The sequence below is a fragment of the Lissotriton helveticus genome, chromosome 6, assembly GCF_964261635.1.
Source record: "Lissotriton helveticus chromosome 6, aLisHel1.1, whole genome shotgun sequence".
Classification (NCBI taxonomy): domain Eukaryota; kingdom Metazoa; phylum Chordata; class Amphibia; order Caudata; family Salamandridae; genus Lissotriton; species Lissotriton helveticus.
This window is the reverse complement of record NC_136067.1, coordinates 1,397,937,645-1,397,963,126: the sequence shown is the minus strand read 5'-3', so window position 1 is coordinate 1,397,963,126 and position 25,482 is coordinate 1,397,937,645. Positions and strand designations below refer to the sequence as shown.

At 44.4% G+C, this 25,482-nt stretch overlaps 1 protein-coding gene and 1 pseudogene across 2 annotated transcripts in view; one reads left to right on the top strand and one right to left on the bottom strand.

The window, feature by feature from the left end:
* Nucleotides 1–25,482, bottom strand: part of SCAF8 (SR-related CTD associated factor 8) — a 1,826,711-nt gene that overhangs the window by 588,669 nt on the left and 1,212,560 nt on the right. The gene's annotated exons all lie outside the window — the stretch shown is intronic.
* Nucleotides 4,385–5,564, top strand: LOC144761393 (protein cereblon pseudogene; annotated as a pseudogene).

The window sequence follows — 25,482 nt, the reverse complement described above, 5'->3', positions numbered from 1 at the left end:
AGAAGAAAAGGTACATCATTAGAGGGAAAATACCATCAGAAAGAAAAAACCTTTAGTAATAACGCAAAGCATTATAACAACTCCAGAAGATTCAAGAGTATTAAGTACCCTTCATAATAGAAGAAATAGAATTGACGGAGAGACAAGTCTCCCGGGAGACCAATACAATCACAGGAAAAGAAACAATCATGACCAAGGGACATATACAAACCAACCATGTCTACAAGAAAGGGTGGAAGAGGCAATCAAATAGCAATGGCTATAAGACAAAACCTGAAGGACAAAACACAAAGTGTTTTAAGACTCATCAGATGATAATCTTGTGGCTAACAATGATCATATATACTGACAAATATCAAAAGTACCTAACAAGGGGTACCAAACGTCTCGAATGTATGATATCGTATGTGAGAGAAATAGGCCTACACAAAGAGTGGAACTCTGCACCCTCAAATGAGAGTCCCATAGTGCACAAGCTGAAAATCCCAACCATGCATATATTTAGAAATGTTCACATAGCATACAAAAATATTCCACATAGAGTACGGAACGTACCATGTGGAATATCAACTCTTGAGCTTGAGCTCTTCTGCAGAGTAAAGCAAACTGCAAAACCTGTATATCTGGTATCAATCAAATACAATTAAACAGCTGAAAAACTGTTGCTAGAGCTGAAGGAGCCCGGCATGAGTTTTGCGCCAAGAAGTAAAAGTAATTCAAAAAGCCATATGTTGTGGAATGTAGTGTAAAGAACAAAATTGCACTGCAGAATAAATGCACTACTATAATCGTAACAGACTGGAGTAAGGGTCAGGCAAAATCGTCTAAAGAATCGCAAAGTTTCACACAAAGCATACTGTTTCTCACACCAAATGTGGAGATGAGATGTAAAACAGCCCCCTAAATGCTCCGGATCCACAATGCATGCGTGGATAAAAGGAACCGACGTTAGCGCAAAGGCGAGGGGTTTATATGAACTCAGTCGATGTCACATCGCGTAATGACATTGCTACGAAGTCGTGTGACACCCTCTTCCGATACACGGGTGTGCTGTATTAAAAAAAACTTAGGATCCAGTCTCACGCCTGGGGGACGATTCTAAAGTAAGGCATCTGCGGCTAGATGTCTCTATCAGATTGGATAGATCCTACCCAGCTCAAAAACCTATACTAGATCCGGCCAAACTTGCCAACTTCCATCCATTAACTCACTGCCTATTTGCTGGAAAAAGCACTAAAATAGCAGTTGCCACACAGCTACAGGAGCACATCAGCAAAAATAATCTACTTCAAGATTATCAATCAGGGTTGAAAACATACTGTAGTATTGAACCTGCCACCCTCCAAGCAGTCGATGACACCCTCTTCTTCAACTGAAAAAATGGCCCTTGCACCCTGGTCCACCTCGACCTCTCTGCAGCTCCCCAAGGTTGATCATCTAGCATTAAACCACACCCTGAAAACTTGCATAGGTTTCACTGGTACGGTCCTACATTGGTTCACATCCTCTCAACAACTTACAGCAACTCGCTCAGATAAGAGCAAGCAGAATAAAGACGCTCACAGTCCCCTGCAGAGTCCCCCGGGCTCCGTTCTGTCAATGTCCTTTCCAACCTGTTTTGGAACACTTTGGATCCTTAAATGCAGACAGCATCATCAATATTCAGGCATGTAACTTTCTTTCCTATAAAAAGCAAAATCTTTCTTCCAGGAGAAGTCTGCAGAACTAGCACTAGTCCTCTCCCACCTAGGGGGAGGCAACACCCTACACAATGGCATCCCAAAGATAACCCTCGCTCTCCTGAAAAGCATTCTTTGCATAGAAGCTTCAAGTGGCTGACGAAATCCATCCACATCACCCTCACACTAAAGGATGTACACTGGCTTCCCTCGCTGAACTTACAAGGCCTCAGTCTACCAAGCAAATAAACACTAATATCTGGAGGTCAACATCAGATGAGGTGCTTTGAGATTGCTAGATTAGACACTAAACAGTGTAGGAAGCAGAAAACAAAAATCCTTTTCAGCACATGCGCCTAGGGTCTGCAACAACATCCCTTCTCACATAACAGCACCAACTAAAAGAAAGCTGGAAAAAAAGAAAGCTAAAAAAACTCAAAACTCACCTCTTCAAGGAACACTACTTCAGACAGTCTGATATCCAACCCATTATCTACATTCCCTTGGATAGATACCCACTGAGCCATGCCCGTGCAGAGGACTCTGTTGCTAGCCAATTAGGTTCGAACTTTAGAAATACCAAAACATACCATCTCTATTTGGCAGTTATTTACACTTACTGCAATTGGTAATCTTCTTAAAACTAAAATCAACTATTAATCAGGGGTGAGACTATTTTGTATATTTCCTTTTCATCACTGTATGAAGTAAATATTAAACGTTTAGGGGGCGAATACGTAGTTTTATTAAGAATTTCATCCTCTTACACATCTCTGTGGATGTTAGTCTAGCTCTATAAAAGCAGCTTCACATTGTGACTGTGGTCTTTAGAGGTTTTTAATGAAATAGCATGCTCAATATTTGCCTGAAGATCCACCATGTCATACTGAGAAATTCAGAAGGTGTTTACCTGGACCTACACTGGATCTTAAACACAGACACTATTAGGGTGAGGTATCTAATTTGCGGCTACTGTAGTACCTAGACTAATTTTCTCATTCTGCATAACCTGACTGAATCTGAAATGCTGTTAAGACAAATGTTGGTAGATTCAGGAAGAGACATTTTAAAAATGCTTTGAAAATTAAACCTACTTTGTTAAAAAAAATAATTAATATACTAGCTTTCCATTTGAACACAAACTTTGTAAGATGTGTTTGGAAAAGGTAAAAAAACAGGTTAATTACTTTGGCAACTTATGCCACTATAGAAGGGCAAGTTAACGCTTAGATCTTTTGAAAGAAAAAGCCCGTCGTGGGGGTTGGGACTGAGCTGATAAAAATATTCAAAACAGTTCTAAAACGTATTTGGAATTGTTTTTACATTTTAGCATGTGCAACATATTTTCATATTCGCTACCAACATATGTAATTACACGTACTAAGGACTAATTATCTCATGTGCTGTTATTTTTTTCATTACAGATTTGAACGACACATGTCAAACTAACATAATCTAGTGATTGTCTCCATCACTAAGGATTAGGAAATCAAGATATGGCTTTGCCGCATACGTTTAAACATCTGGCAAAACAGCACTGAGAATAAATCAACTAAGTTATAACTTGTAAAATGTTGGAAATAGAACTCTCAAAAGGAAACAGTTGTTTATCTTTTCACCTGGAGGAAGGGTAGTGTTGAACAAGACAGTTCAGAAAAGAAAGTAAATTCAAACACTTCAAACGTTATTAAGACTAACAGACATCAAAGGGAGAGTCTGAAAACGTTGCGCTATACACTCAATCAATGAAAATGGATGTTTACTGCCAAGCTGCTCTCCTTGTGGGAATCCAGTGGTCTTGCTTCCTGTGGCAGTGTCACCGTAGTCACATTCCCCTATCATTTCGGTCTCATATAGGCTTTCACTGATAAATGTGAATTTGCTAGGCTATTCTCAAACAGACATGGGCAACACCATGGACCTTCACTGGTTTTCAAATGGCGTCAATAAGTGGAAGTAATTTGATTACCTGTCAGATAGGCTCTGAGAGTGCTAACCTTTCTTTCCCATGGGGCATCGTAATTTCCCCAGGTAACTTAAGGGAGCCATTTTGTAATTTGTTTAGATAGAGCCTAGACCGCGCTTGCACACTTTTCTTTTTAAATATTTCTTTTTATTAAAAAATAAACAGAGAAAACAGCAAGGTATCCATAAATTACACAAAGCAAATAGACTGTACAAGGGCGGACCATCAGTACATAGACAACAATAGAAAAAGGATATGATTGGGGGGAGGGGAGGGGGGGAGGAAGAAGGAAGAGGAGGCCTCAAATATAATATTTAGTCAATATCAGGGGGAGAGTGGGGGATCAAATACAATCGTTTCAGGTGGCACACAGATATCTCCTACTCTTGCACACTCTCTTGGAGACATATTGTATGCACTTTGTGGGCTTACAACCCCCACATTGCCTTTTTAGGTCTCGCCTAGCGACGCAGCACATGCACTGCTCGCCTTGGCGAGATCTATTATCGTCGATTTTCGTTTGGAAGGGAGACAGGAGATGTGCACGCGCTCGGACAGGCGATGTGCATGTGTACGGCTCCTGACAGCGTTTCTGTAGAACACGAGCATGGCGGGCTTTCACTTTCTTTTCCATTGTATTCTGCCCAGTCCCCCGCCTGTCTCTTTTGATGGTGCTGATCCTGATGGTGTTTTTGATAGCTTGCAGAGAGACGTTGACAATCGTGCGCATAACCCGAGACCGGCACCTGGCCTCATGGCGAACCACCTGCAGCTCATCCAGGAGAGTGATGAAAATGAGGAGAATGAGATGGAAGTGGAAGATCATGACAACAAGGATGCTGAAAAGCCCAACATTATTAACTTTGATACAAGTCTGCCAACTTTACACACGTATTTAGGATCTGACTTGGAGGAGTTCCATGGCAGGACAGTGCACGATGAAGACAGCTGCCAAATGATTCCGGTGCTCCCTCACGTCATGGTGATGCTCATCCCAGGGCAGACATTGCCGCTCCAGCTTTTTCGCCAGCAGGAGGTCCGCATGGTGCGTAATTTGATAGAGTAATCAGACATTCGCAGTCCTTGCATGCAGCAATGGGCGTGAAATAGATGCACGGTTTGGGACAACAGCAGAAATGTACGTCTACAGAGAAGAACAAGAGTTTGCCATTGAAACTGTCACGTTGAAAGCTGTTGGAAGATAGCGATTCAAAGTGATGGAAATAAGAACACAGACCGATGGAATCCAACAAGCCAAGATGCAGATTCTTCCTGAGCAAGTATTGCCTTCCACCATGGCAGGTGTCCAGCTGGATTCCCTCAATAGGTGTCATGTGTACCCATCCTCCAAACCTTCCCGGTGGCAGGATCAGCACGAACAAGGCTGGTGGTACAAGTATCAGAAAAGGAAGTTTCACTGTACAAGTTTGACATCCTGGCCTTTCTGGCTCTACTCCCTGTATGATGCTGATACGTTAATAGAGAGAGTGAAACGTCAGCAGCATGAATGGGATGAGAATTTGAAAGATCTGAATCTGATAGCTTGCACGATACATGTTATAATCGACCTACTACCAAAGCTGGAGAAGCGACACCTGAAGCAAGCTTATCTGACATTAGCATTTTCCTCAACATTACGCCCAACCAGTGGAGGCAGACGGTCATTTCACAGACAGCTGCTAAAGAGCGCGATCCGTGAGCAGACACCAGCCCTCAAGAAGGAATCACCCCTGGTGCTGGCCTGCCTAATGCGGATATATGACAAAGGCCCGCACCGAGCACTGAGGCCTCTCGGGGACGCCATAGTGTCACACCCCTGTGCAAGGCCGCTCTTAACAAGCAGCAAGGGTGCCTTGGGCCCTGATGCAAGGGCAGAAACTGCCCAACAACTCTCTCGTTTTAAAGTCAAAAACATCTAAAATATGTTTCTGATTCACACTTGAAAAGCTCATTTTTAATGTAAGCAATATAAAAACACGCACAGTGCCTGATGTCAATTACAAAAAACCCTTTCCTGCACACAGTATGTACACATTGACCCCACTCTCAGACCCCAGAAACCAGGCATTAGGGCTCCCCTCCAGCACTTACAACCACCGTACGCTGCACACACACAACTGTGCACAATTCCTGCGGTCACAACATACAGTATTGCGGGTGCACTCTTCTGCCGTTTCCAGGCCCTAAAGTCTCTCACTTCCACCGTTTTCACACGTGCACACAAGCGCTGGTTTTAGCTTTTCTGCTCATAATTCACAGCTCATCTAGGATCTACACTCCACAGGGGTCCTCCTCACAGACACCACAATAACTACTCACGCACCGAAGTACCAGGACCTGGTTAATCACTTTGCGGGTGTGAGGGAAACACTCTTTTGTGCACCCCACATTGTGCAGGCGCCACGCTCATGTCTACCTGTGTTTAATATTGGAGCAGGTTTGGGGTGCTGGAGAGTACAGTCTGCTTTTGGGGGTGGCCGTGGTCATGCAAATGTGCTCTCAAACGCGGATCCTGACAACAGCGTAAAGAATAATGTTTCTCACCCCCAGCAGAATGTGATAAGGCCCACCAGGTCTCAGATAGCACACAAATATTCAAATACTGTGGGTTGAATATGAGGCTCCCTGAATGTGTTGGGGCCCTTGAGAAATACTCCCCACCCTCCGCATCGCCAGGGCCAGTTTCACACCCCCGGATGCAGGTCTTCGGTTGCCGGTCTCCAATATCACACCCACATTAAAATGCTCTGGGATGAATATGGGGCCCTCTGAAGGTGTTGGGGTCCCTAAAGGGTACTCCCCCAGGAGCTAGTGTCACGCCCCCGGATGCAGGTCTTTGGGCGCTCACTGCAGACTGTGCTGTACTCGGCATTAACCCCTGGCTGCTGGAAGTCCATCCAACTTTCTAGTGCCCAAAGCGCTATATTTTGCGGCTGCGAGGCGCTCTCTCGGGCTTGGGTTCCTCTCATTATGATGACTATTTCATGTCCCCAGGGCGGCTCTTTCTGCTCACTTGGAATGTTAAAAGTCAAGTTACTGTTTTTCCTGAAAGTATTATGATCATTTGTAAATATTTAGAGTACTTTGTGAACAAGGAAAACTTTTTAACCAGAAAATATTGTAACCCGTTGGCTGCTTCGAACGTTCTGCGCCAGTGCTCAACGTTCGAAAAACGGGTGGGGCCGCGTCGGACAACGGACGTGCGCAGCACTACTAAGGTAGTGCTTGCGACGACCGGTCACAGACGGCAGCAGTCAACAGGTTAAATTCCAACTTCTGTGTAAAGGTTCTACATGTCTCCTTCACATTGGGATACCTACCAGGATGCTTTCTATTTTTCCCTTTTAAAGTGCTCCAGTCCTGGGACTTTCCTTTACAAATCAATGGCTGTTGAAGGAATTCAGTTGCCATGAATCTGTCTGGCAGCCCCTTCACCCCGCTGGTCCATGCACCTATGATGGGTTAAAGTGCTGGAGTTAGGTGATGGGAGGCTGTGAAGAAATCTGTGTTTACAGCACGCAGACATATAACACGATGTCGAACCCAGGTAGACCAGATAGCTCCATGTCACCGGGACACCAATCTTCCATTCCAAGATTGCATTTTCACAAATCATTGTTGTCAGGTGTGTTGGTCTGAGCTGCTCCAAGTTTTATGTGTAAAAACAGAAAATGGTGTCTTTCGATGACTCGCCATGATGTCTTTTAAGAAGTCCAGTCCCAGCACCTGTGCAGATTAACAGCGCAGAGTTTTTAAAAAGTGATAATATTTAGGTCGAGCTGGGCCGGGTATGTGCTGCTCTGTGAGGCATGCTGTATTGGAATATGGACTTGAAGCCCCACACACTCTCTGCACATATTTGTAATTGGGTTGTGTCATTGTCCTTCGTAAATGCTGGCTTCTGATTCGTTAATAGGCTTGTTAATCCTTCCTTAGTACCGCCTTGTCTACATTTGTAACCTCCCATGAGGACTGGCCCTTTTACTTCTGTTGTTACACGGTACGTGTTGTTTAGCCTGTAAGCACTATTTTCTTTAATGCGTTTCTCCTAATGTAGGCACGACATGCTTTCCTGCAAAATTCAGCACGCCATGCGCGCTTTCACTTTTCAAGCAGCACGGGACAAAGGCGGGCGCATCTTTTAAATGAAATAGGTCTCACATTTACAACAGTTTGAGCTATTAGCATTGTAAATGACAATGCCTTTTATTTATGTCTTAATTATCAAAACAGATAAGTCATTGCCATTTACAATGCCAATAGCTTAAACTCTTGTAAATGCGAGACCTATTGCATTGCAAATGCTGGTTGTTCATGCTTTTTATTGTCCTTAAAATTGTTTGCTTGCTAGTGGTGAATCCTTCCTCTTTGTCCCTCCCACGGAGCACTACCCCAGTACTGGTAGCTTTAAGCTTCGGTGTTTTATTTGTTCGTTTTGCGGGGCAATTTTTTTCTGTTTCCTGCCCATGTTTGCTGTTGCCTGTTTTTTTTGTTTTGTTACGCGTCCTTTATGTTACAAAGTAAGCGTGGGCTTGCAATGATTTTAATAATTGAAAGCTGTGAAGTACAATGTATCACAAGGAAAGAAACAATTAACTTAAAAACGTGCACCCACACGACCTACTCCTCCGAATGGCTGTTGCCTGCCCCTTTAACAATTCTCGTGCTCTGCTTCGCTTTTCACTCTGCCCTCTATAATTTCCTCATCGGAAAAGACCAGCTGTCGCACTCTGATCGGAGCTGCTGTGATGGGGGTACTCTGCTGTTTGGTGGGTGCAGGCACGCTTGTCAATCCAGCTAATTTCCTTTTGGTGTTTGTCATTCAGTTTGCTAGCTGCGTTCTTACTAAAATGGTTTGAATTTTGGCAATAAAAGTAGAATTCGGATTTGTCAAGGTATTCATCCACTTGTTCTCCATCCGAGTTGTTTCATCCTTCCACACATCCGCCTCTGTTGGCACTTTCTGCCCTTTCTTTTTGCAGCTTCCCTTTGTTACACTTATTACCATAGCTATTCATAAATGTCAGATAAAGAGGACTGTTCTGGTATTAATCTTTACTGACCCTTTTGCTAGTTCAGACAACGTTCATTTTCTGTTCTTACATTTAGTTAAGTGATCGTGACAATGCAGAGGTTTTTATTACAACTGCGCATTCCCCTCTTTATTTTTTGAAAATACCTTTCACTTTGTGAATACGGCCCAGTTACCCCAGCATTATCACATTTGTGCCAAAATATCAAGTTCTTTGTAGCGTCTAGAATGTCCATCCTAGTATTTTACAAATACTTTAATTAATCCCAACGTTTGTTTACGAGGTCTAAATTTGTGGCAGCATCCTAACCTTTGTATTTTCTTCACTTTAATGTCCCATTATAATCTCCGGATCTGTGTTTTGTTTGTCAAAGGCGATTTTCGAGAAGTGATCAAGAAAGGTGAAGTCATTAGTCATTTCAATAACAATGTCGGTACGTTAAACAGTGCAGACGTATCCTTGAGCAACTTAGCATGCACCAACCCATTTCAAAGTTCTTTCGATTTGTGGAAGATGAATTGATCCTGCAGCCTGCCTTTATAGACGGGTCACTGGCATGGGAAGGCTTTATCGCCTGATTAATGTCCTTTATGCCCCCCGCCCTTATTGGTTTTTGGGGGCTATATGCTTAAAATGTATGCTTGATATAAAACAGCCCCAGTTATCTGGGTTACACACAAGTCGGTAAATACTCCGGTTCCTAAAGAACTCTGCAATAACCATCGTCTTAGCACAGGGCCTCTTATCTGGTTTAACATCTTCTGTTCACAGTATCAGAAAGTCACTGATACACCGGAAGAGCCAGGATGTATGAGGAGCACATTGGGGGCGTTCATGTTATACACAAACACTCATCCTGTGGAAATGTAGGAAGCTAGCTCTGTATATACTATACCAAAGTAAAGTATAGTGTACACAGAGTCCAGTGGATCCCCAGAGGTATAGCAGAGGCTAAAGTAAATAATACCTTGCTCTCTTCTGTGGTAGTGTGGTTGAGCAGGAGAGTGGTGTTAAGCATTTACTGTACACACCAGACAAGAAATGATGTCACACACTCGAAGACTGAATCCATACCAATTGTTTGGTATAAAACGTTGTTACTTTGTTGTTTTATTTCTAGAAACAAGTTATACTTAGTAGCAGGTAAGTTAAACTCTTCATACAATGTTACTTTTCAAAATGCGATGAACATTGGATTTGTAGGAACATTCAGAATACTTTTGCAGATGAGAAAACCGTTCAAAAGCACCTGAGATTACTTGTAGATTACTTTTCTAGTTTAGCATGAATCAAACTCCTAATACAGTTCAAGCAACACATGACATTAGGAAACAGGTTAACTCTTGTGAGGGCACTAAGTTACTTTTTGTTGCAGTACAAGACAGTTGAACACTTAACATTTTCAGAGAAAAACCCACCATTCAGTGCTTTGGAGAAAAACTAAGTGTTAAGTTTGCAAGTAAGTAAACGGTTTCAGAGTTGGAGTTTTGGAGGGTAGAACCAATGTTCCTCCAGTTTCAGGTTGCCACTCAAGGGGCACCACCAGCAGCTTTAAGGTGGCTGTGTGCAGCATGCCAGGGTTAGCCAATGGGGCATCTTCGTTGGGGACGGCTCACGAGCAGGCCACTCTGTCTCAGGGGCCAAGCTCCTAGGATTAAATTCAGGGCAAAGATGGTCCCAGGTTGGCACCAAGTCCACACCACCAGCAGCGCAGGGGTGAGCGGGGGCTCAGTAGGTGTCAGGAGCCCAGTGCTTTACAACAGAGGATGTCAATCGCCAAAAGGGCTGCAGGCTGGAGCCAGAAGACTGGGAGAAGGGAACCAACGACTGGCGAATTAAGATGAATCAATCAATCAGGTTATTGTAAGCGCGCTACTGACCCGTGAGGGTCTCAAGGTGCTGAGGGGGGAGGGGAGGGGAGGGACGGGGGAACACCGATGTCAGCAGATCCATTCAGCCGAAGAGCTAGGTCTTGAGTCTTCCTGAAGGTGTTCAGGGAGGGGACGTGACTGATGTCTGCCGGGAGCTCATGCCATGTTTTGGCCGCGATGTGGGAGAAGGATCTTCCGCCCTCGCTGGCTCTGTGGATGCGTAGGGTTTCAGCCAGTGCAAGGTTGGAAGATTGGAGGTTCCTTTTGGGTATGTGGAATTTGATTCTGTCGTTGAGGTATTCAGATCTGGTGTTGTGTAGGCATTTGTAGGCGTGGGTGAGGATTTTGAAGGTGACTCTTTTCTCCACGGGGAGCCAGTGGAGCCTTCGTAGGTGTTGGCTGTGTTCGTGCCGAGGGGTGCAGAGGACGAGTCTGGTGGCGGTGTTCTGTATCTTCGGGAGTTTGCGGAGTAGGGATTTGTTTATGCCGGCCTAGAGCACGTTTCCATAGTCAAGTCTGCTGGTGATGAGTGCGTGGGGGACTGTCTTCCTTGACTGCGGGGGCGATCCACTTGAAAGTCTTGCGTGAGGGATGAGTCGAGTATGATGCTGAAGTTTTTGGTGTGGTCCGAGGGGGTCGGTGGGCTTCCGAGGGCGGTCGGCCACCAGCTGTTGTCCCATGCTAACGGGGTGGTTCCAAGGATGAGGGCTTCCGTCTTCTTGGCGTTGTGCTTTACGCAGCTTTTGGTCATCCCGACTGCGACTTCCTGCATCACTTTTTGGAAGTTGAGTCTGGCGGTGGCGGAGTCTTTGGTGAGGGAGAGGATGAGCTGGTTGTCATCGGCATAGGATATGATATTGAGGCTGTGTTGTCGGACAATGGTGGCGAGGGGGGCCATGTAGATGTGGAAGAGGGGCGGGCACAGTGACGACCCCTGTGGGACTCTGCATGTAATATTCGTGGGATCGGAGAGGAAAGGTGGAAGTCTGATTCTTTGGCTTCTTCCGGTGAGGAATGATCGGATCCAGTCTAGGGCTGTTCCTTGTATGCCGACATCATGTAGTCTGGCGATGAGTGTGCGGACTTCAGTAAAACCATCATGGAGCTGCTGTGGAGTTTGTGTTGACAAACTCCCAGCCCATTTACTCAAAATGGCTTCACTGCACTTACAATGTCCGTGAATGGCACATACATTGTAGGGGCATATTGACCATGCAGCTATGCCCTCACCAGTGATATGGTGCACCCTGCCTTTAGGGCTGTAAGGCGTGCTAGAGGGGTGACTTACCCATGTCACAAGCAGTGTTGGTGGGCATGGCAAACAGGGATGTGTGCCATGTGAACTCTTCAGTTTGGTCTGCACCAAAACATGCAGCCTGCTCTGGAAGGGTGTGGGTGTTAAGGTGAGGGGCCTCCAAGGGTGGCATAATAGATCCTGCAGCCCTCAGAGGCCCTCTCTGGGCACAAGGCCCTTGGTACCAGGGGTACATTTTCCAAGGGACTTACAGGTGGCCCAGAGGGGTGCCAATTGTGGGTAACAAAGGTACAGTTTTGGCAAAGAACACAGGTCCTGGGCCTGCTTAGCAGGATCCCAGCACACACACTCAAGTTGGCATTCGGTATCTGCCAGAAAGTTGGGGTTAACCATACAAAAAAGGGGCACTTTCATACACTTAACCTTTATCAAACTGTTGCTTGAACATGTATTTCAGATGTGGTGAAACAACCTGATTTTTACCGGAACATGGACCCATTTAACCCACAGTTGGAGACCCTTATTAAATTCACACCATGTGTAAGCACAGCACTTGCAGGTTTTGCCAGTGAAGTAAAAATATTCTAAACAATGTGGCATGAGGTGCTTTAGACTTAAAAGCCTAAAATCCGATGCATGTCAGACAACATTGGTTGCATATGTAATTTGGGTCACTGCCTCTCGATGCACAGGTTTGATGCACACAAAAGAGGAGTATTATTCACTCTACCCACGGGTACTTGCATTGTGTATCAGGAGAGAATCAAATTGTGCCTTGTTCTGCTGCAGATTGTGCAGTAGTATTACTTCATTATTTTGCCATGTTTAGGTCTTACCTGCGACAGTGCATGCTCTGCATGCGCTCTTGCTTGCAAGGCATGTCGTATACAGCAAGGGGCTTGTAGCCTGCCACTGCTTAACATTTTTTGGCTTCATTGTCACTCTAATTTGCTGCCTTCTACTTGGCCCTGCGCATGCTGGTTTCACTTCCTGTTCTTTCCGCTGGAGCACTGATCAAGTACTGATGGTTTCAGCTTGATTGTTGTCCTTCCGCTGATCGTTCTGTGATTGAGGTACTACTACCTTTATTTGATTTGTTTTCTTCTTCCCTGTCATTCTTTTTGAAACTCTTGTCCTTTGTAGCTATGTTCAGAGAAGCTTTCTATTCCCCCTTTGAAATGCCCGTTTATTGTGACAATATATGTTATCTGTTTTTATTGTGACAACAGATATCTGCTCCCTAATCTATTTTCACTAAGACATGGGCGCAATTGTTTTCTTTATGTGGTAGGATTTTGTGCCCATTATTATTTTTTTTCTTTTTCATGCATGGGGAGAGTAACTGATTTGCTCAGACCTAACAAGCATTGGCAAAGTAAATGGGTCTTGCCTTTCAGACTGTTAGCTCTGCCATAGCCTTTTTGTTCATGATGTGCAGCATGGGCATTTCTTATTTGGCATTGATTTGTAAAAATGCTGTATAGCAGCACGCTAAAAATATAAAAAACCCTATGATATATCCAGTGCTAATGCACTTTAAAAAAGAAAATTGCCTTATCTCTGGCTGCATCACAGTGCTTTTTAGGTTTAAGCCTACAAAAGAGCACAGCTGTCTGGTTTGCTACAGACATCATGGGGGCATTCGGAAAGCTTCCCTGGAAATGCATGCCGCCCATTTTTTACCATTGGCTTTGCTGTTTGTAACTCACATTTTCTGGAGTTTATTTGTTTCTGACTGTCCAGAGTGACTTTGGCCATTCCAAAGAGCCTACCTCCTTGTATTCTTCCAAGAGTGCTCCTATCTCTGAACAAGCCGGTAAATCTTCTTCTTCTCTTGTCACATTTGCTTTGCATTCAAAGACAGAGGTCAAATGTCAGTCTCTGCCTTCAGAATGAGCTTGTTGATTACTTTTCTTTCTCGGACTCCAAAGTAAAAGGATTTATGTGAATCTTGCTAGATACTGGGGGTAGGAAGGTTTTTTTTTCTGGCATACAGCAACATTTAAATGAACTATGCAAGCATTTGTAAACTGTATAGTTTCCTTAGTAAAACTCGATGTCTGTGCAAACGTAATGGTCATTTCAATTGAAAATATGTAGTCTGTAATGGCCACACCCTACCACACTAAGCATACTCCACTATGCGCCACTGCACTCTACTCTGCGCCACTCTATACTACTGCGTGCCACTGCACTCCACTATGCAGCACTCTAAACTACAACTCTGCATTCTATACTGGTGCACCTTACATCACTGCACTCGACTGCACACTACTCCACAACATACTACACCAATATATTGTACACCAGTCCACTCCAGTCTACTCTACTGAATGTGAACCTATGCCATTCCAATACACAACACTATGCCACGCCACTCTACAACACTACTTCACACTTCGCCATTCCACTCTGACCCTCTACGCCGCTAACCGTTAGTCATGCTGAAAAGCAGCCATGCTGGTGTACAACATGGTTAAAACACATTAGAAAGGTGGCCAATAGCTCTTGCACTGGTGAGACTATTGGCACTGCCAAAGCTTCTCTTTCTTATGTCAACGATGAGGGCGATTGGACAGTGTAAAAGATCTCCATGAACTTAATTTCAATGTGTTTTTCAAACACTGGCTAAAGAGGTTGTAATCAGAACCCCAGTACCACTACTTGCTTGCCCCATTTATTTGTGCACAGCACGTCTCCAGAATTCTTTGACAAGAATAACAGAGGCAGAAAATTTGCTGTTTGAGGTTAGGTCGCAACGGCAATCTAGAGTGGTCAAAAGTGTTGTAAGAAAACTTTGGAGATATGATACTCAATCTTCTGAGACTCTTTGCCTTTTCTTTCATTTTGAGAAACAACTGGGAGTTTGTGTTCCATGCAATTGATGTTATGCTTACAAAAGAATATTACTAAGCAGTGCAGTTCAACGAAGTAGTACCATGCCCATCAGTTCTGTTAATAAAACATCCATTTGGTAAACCTTTACAATGGAGCAATAATTTAAAGAAGTATATTTGGGAACCGAGAAGGTGCTGTGGAAAGATCTTCAAACAGCAAATATAGTGGTTCCCCTCAAACGCAGAAGCCTTGATGGGTTAGGTGTTGTGTAATTGAATCTTTCAGACTCTTAAGTACGGGAGGAACTCAGGCTCTGATCTAGCATGAGGACTATCTGGCCTCCGGCAGTAGATTACCAACATAGAACAAATTGATGGTCTCATTTTTTAACGCAGGAGTATGGTTCAGTTTATTAAAATTACAGTCAAAAAGTCTCTCTAAATTTGGTGAGGGCTAGGAGTTTGATAGACATAGGAGGTTCTCTAAATGTCCAGATATTTATGTTCAGGTAAGTAAATCTGATCTCCAGTTCTTCCTCTCATATGCCAGTTCCCCTAGTTGCTATTACCGAATTACTTAACAAAAATAAATCTACTCTACAATAGAACAGACAACATTGTCAAATAAACAAAGTTAACAAGATGTCAAGGATGCCTCAGAAAGCCGAGCACTTACAACATGTGTTTAAATACTGAAGTAAAAGAGGTCACCGTACCCGAGGATAGGAAGAGGAGAACTAAAAAAAATAGTAGACTTGTAAGGTAGGTGAACGAACCGAAAGAAAGACAGCAGTTGATGAGTCAGTGTTCTGAGTCGGAGTGTAAATGCAAATAAAAAGAATAATAGGATAAAGATATGCTATGAACAGATTTAAAAACAATGCAAACAATTTATTCTTGCATAAACATAAGACAGAAAAAAGCATGTCATAGAAGATTTAATAGGACGAAGGCATCATGTGTGCTGCTAGGTGGCAACGGGGACTTCTGTAATGACTTCCTGCTATCTGGAAGTAACAGAATGAAGTTAAATATAAGCACCACACCTGCGCACTGATGTCAGTTTCTTAATGTTTTTTTTCTGCACTCTAAGTAGCAGAGCACTTTGTTCAAATTGCAGGTGACAGCGCACCAAAATCTAACGTGGAACCCAATTTGATGAACAGAAGTACACTCTACAGAACGGGCAGGTGGGAGGGCAGTGAAGGATCTGTATTTTAGTTCTCGCTCTGGTTGATAGGCTGATTCTTCTCCTTTAGAGTATTCACCAGACATCAGGCTGCATATGGAAACCTTTCAAAAAATGCTCCTTGATGCCGCCATGCAGCTCCACACCACTTCCGAAATGATGGAGAGGAGCCTCATATAAGCACCATCCTTGCGTACCAATAATCAGTTTATTGATTGACTCTTTCCGCATTCAGCGACGTGGCGCAAGTCACATTTATTGGCACCAGTGTGCAGCATGCCAACTTGGGGCCTCTCCATTGAACAGGAAGGGTGAGTAATCTGCAGTTAGATAGAGTATCTGAAAGAGCATTACTGAAGATAAGTTACTTGTTTTGCTGAATACTTCTAACTGCAGATTCTTCATCTTAGACCTGGCATCATTGGCGTGGGGTTTCCCCTGTATTTTTTGCCTTTGCCTCCTGTGTTTTTGCTGGTCTTTGCCACTGTTGTTTAGTGCCAAAGTGCAAGTGCTCCCTTTCTAAAATGTTATGGATTGGTGTTTCCATAATTGGTTTATTTGATTTACTAGTCAGTCCCTAGTATAGTGCACTGTGTGCGCCCAGGGCCTGTAAATCAAATGCTGCTAGTGGGCCTACAGCACTGATGAGCAGCCTGTAAATCTAACTCAGGCCTGCCATTGTAGAGTCTGTGTGCAGTCTGGTACCGCCATGTCGACCTGGCCAGTGCACCCACTTGCCAGGCCCTAACCTTCCCTTTTCTTACTTGTTAGTCACCCCTAAGGTAGGCCTAAGGTACCACTGTGGGCAGGGTGACGTGTATGTGTAAGGTAGGACATGCCCGATGTGTGTCCTGGTAGTGAAATACTGCCAATTTCGTTTTTCACTATTGTAAGGCTATCTGTCCCCATGGATGGAATGGGGAGTTTGTTTATAACATCTTATAAGCATAACTGACCATGGGCAGAAGATAGGAAAATAAAGTTAGATATGCCTGAACTCAGAATGTTGAGATGCATCGTTTAGTGAGAACGATTTTTATATTCTGTGTTTGAAAATACCACTTTTAGAAAGTAGGTATTTTCTTGCCTAACCATCCAGTGTGCCTCTGTTAGGTTATGTATTGATTGTCTGGCTTTGGAGTGACAGGGGCTGGGGATGTGCATTTTGTCCAGGCAGCCGCTTGGGAGGGATGAGGTGTGTCCTGCCTCTCCAAGGTGAGTCAGGTCAGGGCTGAATAGACCTGGGCTTCATTTAGAGTAGGGGGAGGAGATTTCTTTCACACCTGAATGGGCCTGGTCTGCCAAAGACAATGCTGTCGCCAGCTCCTGCCAGGAAGCTGCACCAGAACGAACAGAACTGATTTTGGCTGGGCAAAGAGCTTCTCTGCACTAGAGAACAAAGATTTATTGTATAAAAAGAGGGGTCCAGACCCCAGATTTTTAGATCACTTCTGGGAATCAAGAGGAACCTTTGCCAAGGAGAAGAGCTGGAGAAACCGTGGAGGAATACTGCCCCAGTTCTGTTTTGCTGTCTGGGGTTGGCCTGCAGTGGCTAATTTCTGCCAAGGAAAGGAGATGGACTTTGCGGTTTGCTGTGTCCCTTGCTTGAGGAAGATCTCCAAGGGCTTGAAATAGAGCTTGCCTCCTGTTCTAAAGTCTCGGGAACACAAAGAATTCACCCCCAGTCCCCCCTGAAATCCTTTGCTGGGATTTCTGACCTGCTGAGAGATGCCTGCCAGTGGTCTGGACCGCTGAAGGTTATTTTGGGACTGGAAACTGCAAGAACTATGAAAATCGATGCATCGCCTGTTTCCGACGCATCCCAACAGTTCAAGAAGAATTTTACAACATATCACCGCTGCCAAAGAATCGACTTGGCGTTTGCTCGCAGATGAAGTGTCTGCCGTGCGACGAATCCTGTGCACCGATCTCCGACGTACAAGATCACCGCACCGATTCTGATGCAGGCCCAGTTGGAGAAGAAACGACGCATCGTACCGGATCATGCATCGCATTGAAGCGTCAAGTCTGTTGCATCGTTGGGGGACGCAGTAAGAAACCGACATCACCTCCCCTGTTAAGCAGCAAGGAACCTACTCATCACCTCCCCCGGAGCAAGGAACTGGTGCATCACCTTCCCTGAGTGTAAGGAACCGACACATGACCTTCCCTGCGCCCCTTTTTGCTTGCAGTTTTTGATGCATCCAAGGTACTTTGTGTAAAAGTGTTGCATCTAACATTTTCTTGGAACAGAACTGTTTCAACCTTTCAAGAATCCTATTTTTAGTACTGTATTGTGGATTTTTCGCGTTTGGTCTTGTATTGGTTTAGATAAAGATTATTTATTTTTCTAAACTGGTATGGTGTCCATTTGTAGTGTTTTCACTGTATTACTGTATGTGTTCACATATGCTTTACACACTGCCTCTGAGATAAGCCTGTCTGCTTGTGCCAAGCTACCAAGGGGGTGAGCAGGGGTTATTTTAAAGTGTTTCCCCTTACCCTGAGTAGAAGCAAGGTTCCCTATTTGGACAAAGGTACCTACCTCTGCCAACTAGAGACCCCCGTTTCTAACACTTCACCTTTAGAATGGATCCCAAAGATAGCTAGCAAAGAAGTACTCCCCATAAGTGAAAGTGTGTGGAGTGGGCTCAGCTCAAAAAGTCACCCAGGACTGAACTGGTGAAATGGCCTTCCTGTCGGACCTTGCTGTCATGTCAGTGATGCTTTTTAAATATGTGCACCAATGCCCGTATCGCAGTTAGCCAAATTTCAAGGACAGGCACTCCACGTGCCACAGCAGTAGCAGACTTAGCCCTGGTAGAATAGATCCCTGTCCTTCTGAGGCTCCTTTTCGGTCAGATTTTAATGCAGAGGACTATCTACCTCAAAAGAGTCTTCTTCTGCACAGCATTCTGTTGCTTCGCCCTGAAGAACCCAGTAGAAATCTGATGGGACCAGCCAATGGTCTTTAGCACAATTGATGTAAAAACTTAAAACTATTCTGGGGTCCAATCAATGGAGCCTCTCCTCCTTTTACGAGGAGTGAGGCAGGGCACAGAACGCTGGGTGTGTAAAGGACTGCTCAACATGTAAAGAAGTCACAGCTTTAGGCAAGAAGGCTGCCCGAAGAGTAAAAAGACACAGTTTGTCTGGAAAAAAGGTGGAGGGTGATTGAATAGACAGTGCTTGAAGTTCACTCACGACAAGCTGAAGTGATCGCATTGAGTAAGACAGTCACTAAGGTCAGAAAACGCAATGAGCAGCTGTGTATTGGCTTAAAAGGCTACAGATGGGAAACACCAAGACCAAATTAAGATCCCACTGTAGCATCACAAACTGTTTGGGAGGAAAAATGTGCCAACCCCTGAACAGACGATTAAAATGAGGAAAATGAGGAAAACTCCAAAAGGGCCGACAACCTTTAATTGTACCCACTGCAAGGTCTTGCTGGGCCAAGGAAAAAATGAACAACAGTACATCTGACAGTTTAGCTTCTAAGAGGTCCGTCTTGTGGACTCCACACCAGGCCACAAATTCATACCAGCACCCAGCATAAACAGACTCAGTGGAAAGATGCCTGGCGGCAAAGATGACATCACCCACTTCAGGTAGAAGATCAAATTCAGTTAACCTTCACTGCTCAAGCACCACTCATGGAGTCATAGATCACACAGGCTCGGGTAAATGACTGTGCTCTACTGCTGCGACTGGGAGATTCTCTCAAAGCAGGAGCCTGACCAGAGGGCAAAGGCTGATGCTTAGAAGTAGGTTCGGCTACCATACTCTCTTGGCACAAGTCTGAGCCACTAGTATGACTTGGGCTACTTCTTTTTCAGAAGGTTTACAAAAGTACTGTGTTAAATTTTAGCTGGAATGCATCTCCTATTGAGTCTCTCAGAGGAATCTCCAATGTGCAAAACCTCTGACACTGCGCATTTTCAACAGTGGTGAAAAGATCTATTCAGGGTTCTCCCCACTGCAGAAGATGCCCTCAGCTAACAGATGTAGGCACCATTTGTGATCCAACAGATGCTGCGAGCCGAGCTCATCCACCCTGGCATTGAAGGGTCCCCACGAGGTGGTTTACTATCCAGGAAATACTACGACAATCCAGCCAACTACGGTAGTGTAAAGTCTTCTTCACACAGGACTTGGGACCCCACTCCTTGCTTGTTGCAGTACTACATGACAGTGGCATTGTCTTTAAAAACCTGCACCAGTCTCCACTTAAAAGATGAGATAGGAAGGCTTTGCACGACAGACAAATGGCCCGCAACCCCAGCAGACTCATATAGAGTCGTTTTTATCCCAGAGACCAGAGTCCTCTGATCTCCATCTCATCAACCCAGCAGTGATGATTCAGACACCACCATCAACTCTGGATGTGGAAGAGAGAGGGCTCTACAGCAAGTCCAATTGCGATCTAGCAGCCACTACTGGAGATCATGTGCAGTTTCCTGCGAAATCGAATGGCATCTAACAGGTTTCCTTGGTGCTGGTTCCACTGGACCTTCAGATCCTACTACAGAGCCACAATATGAAACCTGGCGTAGTTGACAAGGAGGATGCAGAAGGCTAAAAGGCCAAGAAGCCTCAGAGCTGAAACATTGGGCTCATAACCCAAATGTATTTGACTCATTGCGATGAAGGGAAGGTCCTGAACTCCATCATATCCAGGACAGCTCCAATGTAGAGAAGCCTCTGCAAAGGTGTCAGGTGCAACTGTGGCTCATTGATTGTTAACTCCAACGATGTCCTGAGGTTTGTAGTCATCTGGAGGTGGTCTTCAACTGACTGTGGTGAGCCCACCTTCACAGTCAGTTTTCGAGATGGAGGAAAGATGGTATCCCTGAACTATGAAGATGGGCGGTGAACGCCACTATAATTTTTGTGAACACCAATGGGGCTTTGTTGAGGCCAAAATGGAGCATGGCAAACAATATGCCCCTGGCCTACCTTGAGCAGCACGTAATAACTGTGAGACTGCAGGACAGGATTATTAAAGTACACCTTCTGCAGATCCAAGGACACCATCCAGTCGCTAGGGTCAAGGGAAGACCGAATCTGGGCCAGCATGAGCATTTTTTATTAATTCTTCGCAAGAAGGCATTTAGTGGAAGATATCTAAAATGGGACAAAGGCCCCCCCTCCCTCCTTCAGCATGAGGAAATGGAGAGAGTAGCAATCCTCTTGTATTTCTAAGACTGGAACCCTCTCGATGGCTCTGTTGGACAGTAAAAGCTGCACCTCTTGAAACAGATTGACAGGTGTTCCCCTGGCATTAGATCTGTTTGGGGTGGAAGCAGAAGATTCAGCAGAGCAGAAAGAAAGGGTAGGGTGTAGCCATGCTGAATGATTTGAAGGACTCAGCTGTTGGACACGCTGGATCGTCATACCAGAAGAAAGTGCTGCACGTCTAATTACCACTGAAAATGAAGCACTCTCCTCTATTGGAGGTCCAAATGGTGAGATCAATACTTTATCAAGGGAAACATCAAGCCAACTGGCCTGTGATGTAAAAGTGATAATCATCATAATGTAGGGGGTAAATTATCTACATCCCCATCATCATCAACTCTGGGTGGTTACAAGCTTAGGACAGAATCAGAGCTGTAAAGAAAATTGAGCAGAAAAGATAATGGAGCCTCGGAGGGCGCACCCGCTCTAGAAATGGTATAGGGGATGCAATAAGGTGACAGTGACCAGTTGCGCTTTAGTAATCTCGTAACACCCCATTGGTCAGGATCGTCCAGAAGCTGATTTGGAGGCAGACATTGGAACTAGCACTAGATTCCCCACTGGTGACTATTAAGTTGGTACTGCGCAGACAAGGAAGGGCTTGATACAAGTAATGGAGCCAGAGTGGAAGTCAATTACGGACCTGGTACAGGACCTGGGACAGGTTAAATGGGGTCAGAAGACTACCAGGACAGATCTGCCAGCGGTAGCCAAACTGAGGGACCCTGCGGGTCCTTGTGGTCCAAAGAAGTGCCACAGGGAGCTGGAAGAGTGCCAAGTATCTGCAACATAGCCTCCTTAAAAAGGCTTCAATTTGATACAGTGTCACTAATGGGCTGGAAAATTCAGTTCAAACTCAGACCAACTGAGACATAGTCTCCACGATTGGAGACTAACATTGTGCTGCTCTTGCCCTAACGTTTTGGGTAGAGAGTGTTGGGATGTGGTCCAGTTCTGCTTCCCCTTCTTCTGTTTACATCTGGAATTTGACTTTGACTAACTGATGGACGTTGACCTCTCACTTGACCTCATGTGAGAGCAACCTCGGAGGGAGCAGTGAGCCCATGCTCTCAAATTTGAGAGCGACTTATGCGTGTCCCGCAGCTACTACTTGGGTTCGGCAACATACAGCTTTCCTTCCTGGTCCTGAATCGTCTTTAGGTGCATGAACAAGATTTGTTTCCTACAGTTCTAACCCATATTTTAGGAGTGGACATTGTTCCCTAATAGACTGAATTATCTTGTTATAGGAGTTATCAGAAATCAAATATATTTGGAAGCAGAGCTCCGGATACGTGCTGGAAGGTGCAGAAAGAAAGGAACTGATGTCAGCACGCAAGGGTGGTGCTTATACGCAGCTCTACTATCATTCCTGGGGTGGTGCGGGGGGTAGTGCAGTGATGGACGATGCTAGCTAGTGTCGCACAGGTGAAAAGTTTGAGCCTAGTGACTGGGAATATTGTAATGGGGTAGGATCCTGCGGTCTGTAGTTTCCATCCTATTGAGGGTTACACAAGGTGTACTTCTAATAGATATTTCTAATCACAGATTCCACAGCTTCACAATCGATTGCACATCGGCACCTCCCAAAGCTGGAAGGTGGGAAGAGTGCACTTCGATTATGAAGTCATGTAGCAGAATTTAATGCAGAGGATTAGCTATACCTGGAGATAGTCCTCTTTTGCAATGATTTGCTTTTCTTGATCCCGGTGAACCTCACAAAGATCCGCTTATCCACAAAATGGTCTCTTGTGTAGTCAGTTCAGTTCGCTTTTATTTCGACAATTAAAAATCATAAAAATACATAATATCAATACATTTTAACAATACATTTACCTTTAAAATATCATTAAACTACATTTCTGAACTTTACAATAGTATTTAAAAAACAATTGGATAAAATTAAGCACCAGCGGAGGGAGATATAGATCAAAAATATAGATGGACATGAGTTCAAAATCACAGTTAGATCAGTTTCTTGTGTTTCTCAGTCTAACCGCTACTTTTAAAAAGCTTGAGATGGCACACAAGGTGTACGTATCATTTGCTTTCTGTAGGAATAGCAGGGCAGCTTTTGCGTGCCGTAATTTCTGTTTTCTCAGGATGTGAACCAAGAATCGGCGCCTAGGCAATTGATAAAATGAACATAAAAGTACAAGATGAAGGGTGTCCTGCGGAGACCTATTGTCGCAGCCGCAGGCACCCTTCTGCTCAATCATAGTGGTAAAACCAGAAGGATAGGCTAAAATGTGAGGTAAAAGATTGAGCCTAAAACGACATTAAAAATCTCGCATGTTGGTTATGCATCAAGAACAGATAAGGTTCCATCCCCACCCCATTGGCTACTAGACCATATGCCATTACATTCGTCTTGGCCTTTGCCGCATTAGCTCTGATTGTATCAAACTTATCTAGGAGCAATTTCTTTATAGTCAATTTACAATTAATCGTAATTTGCGACAAGTCAAAAAACAAATGTGGATGGTCAATATTTATCAAAGTATTTTTAACGTATCTTAACCAGGGGATTTGCATCGCATTGTCCCTTTGCAGACAGTCTTTGGTGATTTCCCTTGTTAATTCGGCCTCTGGGTTAGTCCATGTTCTGATCCAGGCCATGATTGGTCTAATCTTCACTTGACCCGAGATATATTGGATCCCTAGTTCTGTATGGGCGATTTCAGAGGCAGTAGAAGGTGGGGTTTTAAGAATTCTACGAAGAAACTTATGTTCTTCGGTTTGCAGTTTTTTCGCGTCCCTGAATCCCCACACCTCTGCACCATATAGTGCCTTTGGCATTGTAACTGATCTGTACAGGGTCATTATTTGTTCAGGGCTCCAACGACCCAGTCTATGCGCAAAGCTTAGGATAGCCCCATTTGAAGACACCAATTTCGAGCAATGTTCCTCCACTAGTGGTTTGAAATGCATATCGCCATCCAGCAAGAGGCCCAGGTAGGGAAAAGTATTAGCTATTTCCAACGTATGTGTACCAATTTTAAACACAGGCTTCTTAGCTGGTTTCTTGCCGGCCACCATAACAAATGATTTTTTTAGGTTTACAGACAAATCCAAGTCCGCCATAAACTTCACAAACCCGTTCACCAGATGTTGTAGGCTATTCGATGTACGGGCCAGGAGGACCGCGTCGTCCGCATATAACAGTACTGGTATCTGACGCGGTCCTACTCTCGGGCAGTCCAGGGCAAGGGAAGTGAGGTTGCTTTCCAGGTCATTGATATATAATGAAAAAAGAAAAGGCGCAAGGATGCATCCTTGCCTTATGCCTTTTGAACAGGGGAACGGGTCAGTTCGTCCCCCCTCGGTACTGTATCGCACCCTAGCCGAGGTGTTCCAATGGAGCTCTTTTAAGATATTTATGAGCTCCACCTCCATTCCCATATTATAAATCATAGCCCATAGTTTATTTCTGTTGACATTGTCAAAAGTAGCAGCCAAGTCCATGAACCCCATATAAATCGTACCACTACTAGCTTTAGTGTATTTGGCCGTTAACAGATACAGGTTCAAACACTGATCACTAGTAGATCTGCCCATTCTGAAGCCGTATTGTGTATACGCTATGGTGTGATGTTCCTCCGTCCAGTCCATTAGTCGATTTAAAATCACCCGCCCTAATATTTTCGCAGAGACATCAATTAAAGAAATCGGTCTATAACATTTAGGATCTTCTCTGCTCCCTTTCTTAATGATGGGTACAATCAGTGCGGTGGACCAAGAACGTGGTAGGCCTGATCTAATGGCTGCATTAAGGACCATTGTTAAAATTGGTGCCCAGAGATCTATATTGCTTCTGTAAAGGTCTGGGGGTGTACCATCAGGTCCTGGTGCTTTATTGGGGGTAAGACCTTGGATCGCCGTTTTTAGCTCTTCCACTGTGAAAGTTACTTCTGCACTCCTGTCGCCCTCCCAATCTCCCTCCTGCATATCTGTGTTAGTGTTATTGTACAGGCCCTCAAAGTGCGTAACCCAATCGTCTGGGAGGATTGTAGATATGATGGCTGGTGCTGTATTGTCCTGAAAACAAGGTCTATTCACAATTCTCCAGAATTCCGAGTAATCCCTCTTTTCACCTACCTCTCTTAAATCTGCCCAAACTTGTGCCTGCAGTGCTGATTTCCTTTCCCTAACACAAGACTTGTAAATTTGCCTACAGTTGGCTACTAGTGCAGTGTTCCTTGGTTTGCATTTGAGAGCTTTTTTTTAGATTCCTCAATGCTTTAGAACAGGTGGTGTCAAACCAACGTGGGTGATTCATTTTTGGTTTGGCAAAATCTTTTACTTCCAGTAGTTTATCTGCTAATTTTGTTAGGGCTTCGAATGCTGCTACTACCGCTGTACCTTCTATTTGGGGGTTCAGGCATTCTTCTACATATTTCCCCCCTTTTTG